This window comes from Rhineura floridana, chromosome 11, assembly GCF_030035675.1.
Source record: "Rhineura floridana isolate rRhiFlo1 chromosome 11, rRhiFlo1.hap2, whole genome shotgun sequence".
NCBI classification, from domain to species: Eukaryota; Metazoa; Chordata; class Lepidosauria; order Squamata; family Rhineuridae; genus Rhineura; species Rhineura floridana.
Window position 1 is genome coordinate 41092966 of NC_084490.1, and position 10727 is coordinate 41103692.

General features: G+C 44.1%; 1 pseudogene; it reads left to right on the forward strand.

The window, feature by feature from the left end:
* Window positions 1-9000: 9000 nt before the first annotated feature.
* Window positions 9001-9119, forward strand: LOC133368144 (5S ribosomal RNA; annotated as a pseudogene).
* The last annotated feature ends 1608 nt before the right edge of the window (window positions 9120-10727 follow it).

Genomic DNA, 10727 nt, shown 5'->3' on the forward strand with positions numbered 1-10727 from the left:
AATTACTAGTACAAACCAATCCCTTCATTTCCAGACCCATTTAGAGGAGGTGTTTGGCGACATGAATTGGCATAATTAGAATTCTGTCTGCTTGTAATAAATACGAGATGATTGCTTATAGTGTTCTTGGTTTGACAATATATAATATATACATTGCATTGGGTGAACTATTTTGGATATGACGAAATACGGGCATGTTGAGTTCTTGGGCGTTTCCTGAGACCAACATCTATGGCAAAACTTTCTGGATTCTGGATTGCTAACTCTTCGATCTCTCTCTTCCTCTCTCCCTCATATCAGTTTGGTATCTTATCTTCCATTTGGGAGCCCTAGAGATGGAGGAGAATTTTGTTAGGTCTGCCGTTTTAAGTGAAGCAACCTAATTTACACCTCCCAGACGAATAGACAGGGAAGAACATAATTATCCTTCAGAGTCTGCATTTCTCCAATTTTTGCAATAAAATTCTAACATGCATAAAAAGACGTGTATTTTAGGAGAAATACATTTAGAAATCACCATTAGTATCAAAATAAAATAGGTATTTCATATATTTTTGGGATAAAACACTGTTTACAGAAGCATTTTGAATCTTCATGTGGACGTAAAAAGAAAGAAATCACAGATTAATGAGGAAGTAGGACAGAACTATGACTGAACATATGCAAAATTCACACAGACTGGAAACAGATTATCCATCCCTGATCAGTAATCACAAAAGCCTTGAACACCCATTTGTTCCATTCGGTTTTTAGTTAAGATAATTTTTAAAATATTAGTTTTAATCTGATGGTTTTTTATTGCTTGGTTCATTTATGACTGGCTGTACGTTGTTTTAAATTTGTGGTCATTGCTCTTTGGCTGTGAAATCTTTGTTTTGGAATTGCAATTTTAATTTGGTAAACCACCCACTGACAGCCTACTAGAAATCTTTTTAATAAATGTAACACCACTGAAATGACATTTGGGATTCATGTTCAAGACACAATTCCACACTTCCAGATTGAAAACCAGCTTCGCCTCTGTCTCGATTTCAGTGGAGGAAGGAAAATGCGAGCTAAATTGCAGGGATGGGGGGACCTATGGCCTTCCAGATGTTGTTGGACTGCAATTTCCATCACCCCCAGCCAGCGGCCAATTCACTGATGATGGGAATCAGAGTCCAACAACATTTGGAAGGCCACAGGTTCCCCACGCCTGCTATATTGTAATGTAATACCTGACAAAGTTTGAGACATTGGAGTGAAAATTGCTGTGCATGTTTAGGGCAACATTATTCTTCTCAAGTTCAAAACCCCAGCATGACCTCCCATGCCTGCAACACTGAAATGCAGGATCTCCCAGGAACATGAAGATATTGCAATGAGCCTTGGTATGCACACATACAATATAATTCTCCATTTGAAGTTTGAAAGCAGCTTTATTTATTCATTTCATTTCACTTCACTTTATATCCTACCTTTTCTCCAACAAGATCAAGACAGCATAGATGGTTCTACCTTACACACACACCCATTTTATTCTCACATCACTTCTGTCAATTAAGTAAGGCTTAGAGATAGCCACTGGCCCAAGGCCACCCAGTGAGCTTCACACTAGACCTTCACACCTATTTTAGGGTGGGTGGGTGATGCAAAATGCATTGCTTATTATATATGGTTTTAGTAGACAGATTCTTTTTCTGAACTTGAGACCAGTGGCTCATGCATACATTATTTCCTACCCTTTATTTTCAGTTTTTCCTCCCATGGGGCTGGTCTACTTTTGTATGTGCACTGTAAAATCCATCCCTCAAAAGCCTAGCTCCACATTCTTTTCGAACATCTGATTTTTCTTCCCTTGAGGTTGTCCACCAGGTCCGTGACATAGCTGGAAATAGACACCTCTTCTCTAACCACTGCAGTCCCATACCATGCTCCTGTCAAACCGAAAATTACAGGTTTGGCTACTTTGGGCCTCCACTTGTGGCTTGCAAGCAGGATTTGCAACCAATGTGAAGCTGCTCCCCTGACTGCCTTTGCATATAGGCAATCACTGGAAATATTTCTTCGGTCTCTTATTGGCCAGGCCTGCCAAGTGGAGAAATCCAATGGGGTGCACTTAAACACCTCCTACTGACCACAGAGTCTCTACCTCCTTGACCTGAGACTGAGAGATGATAACATAGCCAATAACATTCTTAGATTGTGTGCCCTGTCGCAGCAAATGCTTATGCAATCCAGCTGTAGAGGCATGCCTGGCCTTAACTCCTCATACCTGTTCATGTGCAACAGCTAGTGGCCTGAGACGTGAATCTGAATTCCCATTAACAAAGGCATCTAGACGAGTATCAGAATGGTCACGTGCGACCTGCGAGGCTGTAACAAAATGTTGCAGTGTGGAATGCTCTTGGTTCAGGGTTCCTTTCATCTAGCCATGCCCTTTTCCAGGATACTCCATTCCATTCTACTATCCTGGTTTTCCATTTCCCCGCCCCCCAGCAATCAATCAGCATTCCATGCCCACTGAGCATGCTCAGACCTCATTGAGCTATCTCATGGTTTCCCGTTCCCTTAGGGTGGTTTTTTTTTTGTCGCAATAACTTTTTTTATACTTCTGCAAATCTTCTGCAATTTTAAATGGTTGTAAACCACCTTACTATTCCCTAAATAAAGTAAGAGAACACCTGAGAGACCATTTTGACGTCTGAGTGGTTGCATGGATTTTTCAAATCATCATCTGGGTGACCTTGGGCCAGTCACTGCCTCTCCGCCTCAGAGGAAGGCAATGCTAAACCTCTGAATACTGCTTACCATGAAAACCCTATCGATAGGGTTGCCATAAGTTGGAATTGACTTGAAGGCAGTCCATGCCCATGTGCTTTAAATGTATGTTGTGTATGCAGATTCATGAAACCTAGCAACTGTATCTAAGGCTGAGGAGAGTAGGCCTACATTTGAGCCAGCCTCCAGACACACTGGGAATATGAGCCTTTCTACAGATATAGTAATGGAAGGGAATTCCAAGCCTGTTGTTATTCTGAGCAGGCAAGTGTACTTTATGATAATGCTGTTCTCAAATAGATTCTAAGGCCTCCTCCAGACACTCCATTTATTCAGCATTCATCCTGATCTCTTTACACAAATCTTTCACAGTGGTTAGACCAGACTTTCCCAACCAGTGTGCCTCCAGATGTTGTTGGACCACAACTCCCATCAGCCTCAGCCAGCATTGCCAATGGTCAGGAAAGATGGGAATTGTGGTCCAACAACATCTGGAGGCACACTGGTTGGGAAAGACTATGCCTGGTCCTTAAATGTAAATTTATTTTTTTTATTTTTTATTTTTATTTAATTACATTTCTAGACCGCCCTATAGCAGAAAGCTCTCAGGGCGGTGTACAACAAATAAAATCACAATTAAAATATGAGCAAGTGTGAAAAATATAATACAATTATAAAAACATTAAACATGATAAAAATCCGAAATAGAATTGCCATTGAGTTTATAAATTAAAATCCATATTAGGTTTAAAATTAAATTTAAAATGTTTAAAAAGCCTGGGCGAAAAGGTAGGTTTTTACCTGGCGCCGAAAAGATAACAAAGAAGGCGCCAGGAGTATCTCGTCTGGGAGGGCATTCCATAGTTCGGGGGCCACCACCGAGAAGGCCCTAGATCTAGTTGTTGATCTCCGGGCCTCTTTATGAGTTGGGACCCGGAGAAGGGCCTTCGACATCGAGCGTAGTGAACGGGTAGGTACATAGCGAGAGAGGCGTTCCACCAGGTATTGCGGTCCGATGCCGTTTAGGGCTTTATAGGTAAGAACCAACACTTTGAATCTGGCCCGGAAACATATCGGTAGCCAGTGCAGCTGCGCCAGGACAGGTGTTATATGGTCAAATTTCTTTGTCCCAGTGAGAACTCTGGCCGCAGCATTTTGCACTAGCTGAAGTTTCCGAACCGTCTTCACAGGTAGCCCCACGTAGAGTGCATTACAGTAGTCCAATCTAGAGGTTACCATAGCATGGATAACTGAGGCGAGATTCTCCCTGTCCAGATAGGGTCGTAGTTGGGCTACCAGCCGAAGCTGGTAGAATGCATTCCGTGCCACCGAGGCTACCTGAGCCTCAAGTGACAGGAGAGGATCTAATAAGACCCCCAAACTACGTACCTGCTCCTTTAGGGGGAGTGTAACCCCATCTAGGGCAGGTCGAACGTCAACCATCTGGGCAGAGGGCCCTCCCACCAACAGCATCTCAGTCTTGTTAGGATTGAGTTTCAGTTTATTAGCTCTCATCCAGCCCATTATCGCGGCCAGGCAGCGGTCTAGTACATCAACAGCCTCACCTGACGAAGATGAAAAGGAGTAGTAGAGCTGCGTATCATCAGCATATTGCTGGAAACGCACTCCAAAACTCCTGATGACCTCACCCAGCGGCTTCATATAGATATTGAAAAGCATGGGGGACAGAACTGAACCCTGCGGGACTCCATATTGGAGTACCCAGGGACTCGAGTAATGTTCCCCCAGCATCACCTTCTGGAGACGATTCCCGAGATAGGAGCAGAGCCACCGCCAAGCAGTGCCTCCCACTCCTAAATCCGTAAGTCGCTCCAGAAGGATACCATGGTCGATGGTATCAAACGCCGCTGAGAGATCAAGGAGAACCAACAGAGTTACACTCCCTCTGTCTTTCTCCCGACAGAGGTCATCATACAGGGCGACCAAGGCCGTTTCTGTACCAAACCCCGGCCGAAAGCCCGATTGAAATGGGTCCAGATAATCAGTTTCATCCAAGAGAGCCTGGAGTTGGCGAGCGACCACACGCTCTAGGACCTTGCCCAGGAATGGAACATTTGCTACCGGCCTATAGTTGTCCAAATTATCAGGGTCCAAGGAGGGTTTTTTTAGGAGCGGTCTCACCACCGCCTGTTTCAGGCAGGGTGGGACCACTCCCTCTCGTAAAGAGGCATTAATCACCTCCTTGGCCCAGCCGGCTGTTCCATTCCTGCTAGCTTTTATTAGCCATGAGGGGCAAGGATCCAGAGCAGAAGTGGTCGCCCGCACCTGTCCAAGCACCTTGTCCACATCCTCGAGCTGTACCAACTGAAACTCATCCAGTAAAACAGGACAAGACTGTGCTCTGGACACCTCATTAGGATCAACTGCTACAATAATGGAGTCAAGGTCCCGGCGGATGTTCATGATCTTATCACGAAAGTGTCGCGCAAACTCATTACAGCGGGCAATTGATGGTGTTATTGCGTCCTGGGGACCAGAGTGTAAAAGTCCCCGGACAACTTTATAAAGTTCCGCTGGGCGGTTAAGAGATGACTGAATAGAGACAGCAAAGTATTGCTTCTTTGCTGCTCTCACTGCCTTCAATGTACTGCCTTCAAGTCGATTCCAACTTATGGCAACCCTATGAACAGGGTTTTCATGAGGCTGAGAAGCAGTGAGTGGCCCAAGGTCACCCAGTGAGCTTCATGGCTGTGTGGGGATTCGAACCTTGGTCTCCCAGGTTGTAGTCCAACACCCTAACCGCTATACCACACTGGCTCCCTGGTCCTTACCAAACATTAATTCTGATTTGTTTATGGGGTAGTTATATGGCAGTTATATAAGCATTTATCCTGCATTCATCCTGATTTGCTTACACATCTTCCCATGTAGTCATTCATCAGTCCCATATTTTCCAACGCATTTCCCCATCACTTCTCATATTACAAAAAGTCTGGTGTGTTTTCTTTCAATTTGAAACAAGTGGATTTGTTGTGCTAAGATGACAGAGCCCTTTAATCCACTGGAATAATTTCCATAAAATGTTCGCTGTCCCTAAAGCAAACTTCAGAGAGGTGAAGGAGGTTAACATCAGTTAATCAGTTAAAACAATTGTCTGTTTTAGATTGTAAGCTCTTAGGGTTCAGAGACCTGACTGTTTTTGTCTATGTAACTGACGGTGGCAAGACTATCTACTGTATAAGTTTACTCAGAAGTAAGCCCCACTGAGTTCAGCTAAAAACTTCTTCCAGGTAAGCATGCATAGGATTTCAGCTTTAATAAGACACTAGGTACATTGACAACACTGTATGCATGTGTGTAATAAATAAATCAACCTCTATTCTAATAGTGAATTCATTCTCCTTCTGTAGCCAGAGCAGTATCATCAACACACAAGGGGGGGGGCATGTTTCAGGGACCCACAAGGTTTGCAGAAGTACAAACATATTTATATTTTTAAAAAACTCTAATGTGGCAGTGGGGAATGATAGCCCTATGAGTACTGGGGACGCTCAGTGGGCACAGAATGTTGGCTGACTGTTGGGTGGGGCATAATACTAGGTGGTGGTGGAAGGAATGGAGTATCCTGGAAGAGGGCATGACTAGCCAGCTAGAACACTAAACATGACATGAGTGCTTCACACTGCAACATTTTGTTGCACGACCACAGTAATAATGATAATGATGTCACACACTGAAGTATAATGCCTTGGTACTAAATACAGATTTCAAGGCTGAGCAGCTGCCTTCTCTCTCACTGCAGTTTATTTAACCTGCTTCTCAGTGTGAGATTTCCATGCCGTAGGAAGAACCCCATCCTACCCTTTCTTTCTATGGGGCAGAAGATCTTGTAGGCCTCGGCTCAGCGGAGATGGAGCCAGAAGCTACCCATTTCCTCCTCCTTTCTTATTCTGCAGTATATTTTACTGGTGGGAAAACAGCTTCTGCTTTACCAGACTCCCACCAAACTAATAACGCCAAGGCAGAAGGCCTGGAGGTTGAGGGGAGCCTTGTGGTCATGTTGATTGATGGGGTGAGCAATTTTTAGCTGTTTCTTGGCAGCCATCACCCAATCCCCACACCCCTTGCTGGGTTCCCATGCCCCCGGGTGATCACCAAGGGTCCAAGTAGAAAGTCTAATTTTCCCCCCTTTGAAGCATGGGCCTGAGGCTTAATTCTGTCTCAGAACCTGTTTCACTGCCAACACTCTGGCCTGGAAGAGCACCTTGTCCTTGCAGATCTGCAGTTAGGGATAAACCTCTGAGACAGCAGTAGTGAGTGTCTCCTCCAGTAGGCTTGATTCCCAGCTCCTCTCTCTCCAATCACTGCCATCAGGATTCACCAAGGGTCAGCCACATGGTGTGTAATAATAACTGAAAAGAGGATCTTTGGGCATGTACAGAGTGCACTACTGTTACTACATCATCTGTACATTATTTACATTTATTTATTATACAGCCACAAGTGTGACTATATACTATAGCCAGCATGGATTTTTCGCATTCCACAATGTTAAATTGAAAATGCCCCCATGCCATTCTGATGCTTCCCATAAGCTCATTTCAAAACAAAACCTTACAAAATGTATAGTCCTGAACTCAGAAGTGCTTGCTTAACAACTTTCTGAATGTTCATGGTGATACACAAAACAGTCAGAGAGACTCAAGAGTTCAAAGTGTAAGAAGAGAGAGAGAGAAACCAGACCCCTTGTGGACTTTTTCCTGTCAGAGTTCTCATAATGTATATTTTGTTTGTTAAATTTATATAGCTGAGTCCACTAGAGATGGAAAACTGACAATTTCGGTTCTCTTCATTTCTCATTTTTCCGGTCTCAAATTCAGTTCTCTGTATTTCTGTAGCAATGTGTCTGTTGTTTTTTTAAAAAATCCCCATGAAAATTCTCCAGCATTTTAGTATGAACTTCTCCTAATAAACATTTTGTAGGCAGTCCTGACTAATGTACATATTTTGCAAGCAATTTCTTGTTGTATACTGCATTTTTGTATGTTATTTTCACTCATATATTCATTTTTATGGACACTTTCCCTTAACATACGCATTTTTGTAAACATTGTTCGGCTGGGGAACTGCCTTGCAAAATTGGAATAAGTGCGAATTTCAGAGGATGGCTATGTTTCGGTTCACATATTTCAAAAAGTGTAAAGTTGATAGATTTGGCTTGAAATGTGAACTGAATTGAATTTCTCACCCATTCCTAAACAAACTGCAAGACAGGTATTCAGAGTGGCAGACTGTAAAAATTCTCTTCTGTGTCCTATGAATGGTCAAGGAAAAGTTATCCACTGTGGTGAAATATCGCCATCTAAAGCCCAATTGCCTGAACAGCCAAAGGAAACTGCATTCTGGGGAGCGGGGGAGGGGGGGAGGGGGAACACAGCTTTTAGTTATGGCCTTTTCAACGTCACTCTTCCATAGCCTTCAGTCCATCTATAAGTGGCGTAGAACTATTTTTAAATGTAAAATGTGTTAAATACACATCAGTGTCCCTGTAGTCTTCCATGGCCACCATAAGGCAATGTAAATAAAAAAGTAGGGGGGGATTGCTGTACCCAGGGTGGACTTAAAACCCTGACCCCCATCCTGCTCAACCAAGACAGCTCAGAAATTCAAAAGGAGCATCCCGTCTTTTTGAAGACTGTGTATGCAGTAGGCAAAGTAGTTAAACGTATCACACCAAAATTACTCCTGGACTGAGGACCAAACTGCACTTTATACAGAAAAATTCATGGTTGGATCTCCCAACTTTTTTGTTTCAAATGAAATGCAGCGGCGACCAGTTTCTTTGGAGAAGTAATGGCAGAGATGGGAAGGGGCATTCCCCCATTTTCCAGTGATAACCACAGCTGCCCTAAAAATTGCTTCCTCCCCACCCCAGCATGGGCAAGGGGGGGTTATCAACTTTCCTCCTTTCATTGACCTTGCTGCCGTTCAAAGAAACGCTCCCCGCATGCCCCTCCTTTCCAGTTAAACAAACATAGGAAGCCAATCACAGATTTCCCACATAACGGGCAATTTCACCATAAGAGTGCTCTCTTTATATCTCGTATTTCAAGGCAGAATCCTGTCAATGAAACAGTGGCAGCTGCTGGTGCCCATTGGAAATAGTAGGGCAAAAGGCAGGAAGGTCAACAATAAGTAGAGTCTGTGCCAATGACAAGCAAAGCCAAATCATTCTAGTTTTGCCCCCCATCCTCTTCTTTGCTGAGTTTTAGGATGGCAATCTATGGCCTTACTACCCTGAGCACGCCAGATCTTGTCTGATCTCGGAAGCTAAGCAGGGTCAGGCCTGGTTAGTACTTGGATGGGAGACCGCCTGGGAAGACCGGGTGCCGTAGGCTTACAGGAAGGCAATGGTACAACAACAAAGGAGGAGACAGCCAGTACCAATCCTGGACTGGTTGTAAGCAAGAAGGCAGGCAGATCAGGATTGGATGAGGGCAGACTGAAGGTTCTGGGGTCATTCCCCCTTGTTATGGGATTGAGGGTTGAGATAGATGATTTATTTGGGTCCCCTTCAAGCCTTGCCTCTGGAATTTGGGGGATGCAAGGAAGAAACATGCTCCACTGGTCAGACTAGTTCCATTCATAAGTTAATGGATTCAGCCACATCTGTCAAGTGCCCCCATTAACAAGTGTAAGATTCTGCCAGGGAAGCAATGTGGCCCATTAAGAACTCTTTTCAGGAGAGAGAGGCCTCCCCCCCAATAAGGAAGTAGTTTTGTGTGTCTGTGTAAGAATGAACTGGAGGAAAGGCTTGGAGCGGGAACTGCCGATCAGTTGTGGAATTTCTTAGAAGCATTTTTTTTTAAAAAACTCATGCACTCAAGCTGCTTTCACCAGGTTTCACAGGAAAAAGGGGGAGGGTTTCAGTAGATGTGCCCCAGTTTTCAGAAGAGAGAAGTAAAGATGCACTGGAACTGGCAGAACAGTGAGTGTGTTTCTGTCTCTGCTATGGGCCTTGGGAAGCAAGATCTGATGGACTGATAATGCTGAGAACCCCTCCTTCTTATGCTCAGGCTGTGAATGTGGGTAAATAAACCATGAATCACAAAGACACCACAGACTCCACCAACCTTCTTTCCAAGAAACCAAACCCTGGGTACAGTGCAAGAATCCCTGGAAGTCTCGTACCATGTGGAGTTTGGGGTGTTGTGCAACACCCCTAATGGACCAGCCACTACTAAAATAAACTTTGTACTCATTCCTCCAAATACCAATAGTTACGATGCCAAAATGGCAGCATCCACACACAAGAGGGAGAAATCAGCAAGCTTGGGGGGACTCCAAGGTTTGTAAAGTACAAAAAAATTGGTGGTAATGGGGAACCTGAAAGCAGCCCAGTGAAGACTGAGCATTGCTTAGTGGCCACAGAATGCCAAGTGTCTATTGCTGGGGGGGGATGGGAAAATGGGGTAAGGCAGAATGGAACATCCTGTAAGAGGGCATGGCTGGCTGGATCCCTGAACAGGAGCACTTTCCACTGCCACATGTTGCAACTTACTTGGGATGTTGACAGCCAGTGTGATGTACTGTATGTTGGAATGAGACAACAATGCTTGTAGTTAGTTACCTGAACCAGTGGGGGGGTGCTAGACAGAAAGAGTAGTGTTTGTGTTCCTCTCACTGAACACCTTGTAAACTTGTGTGTTCTTTTTGAGCATCTCTTCCTGCTTCTTCCCGGACCACACATTTTATTTTGTTCTTCCTCATGTTGTGAACACAAGACAGATGGTTATACAAGTAATAAACCTTACCTTTTCTTTCTCACCTTTACCAGTGATCTTAGCAGACTAACTTGTTGCAACTGCTATGTGACTGTGCTGACTTCTAATCATGTAATGGTCAGAGTGTTGAACTAACACCTGGAGAGACCTGGGTCCAAATCCCCATTTGCCATGGGGCACACTGGGTGATCTTAGGTCAGTGACTATCTCTCAGCTTGACCT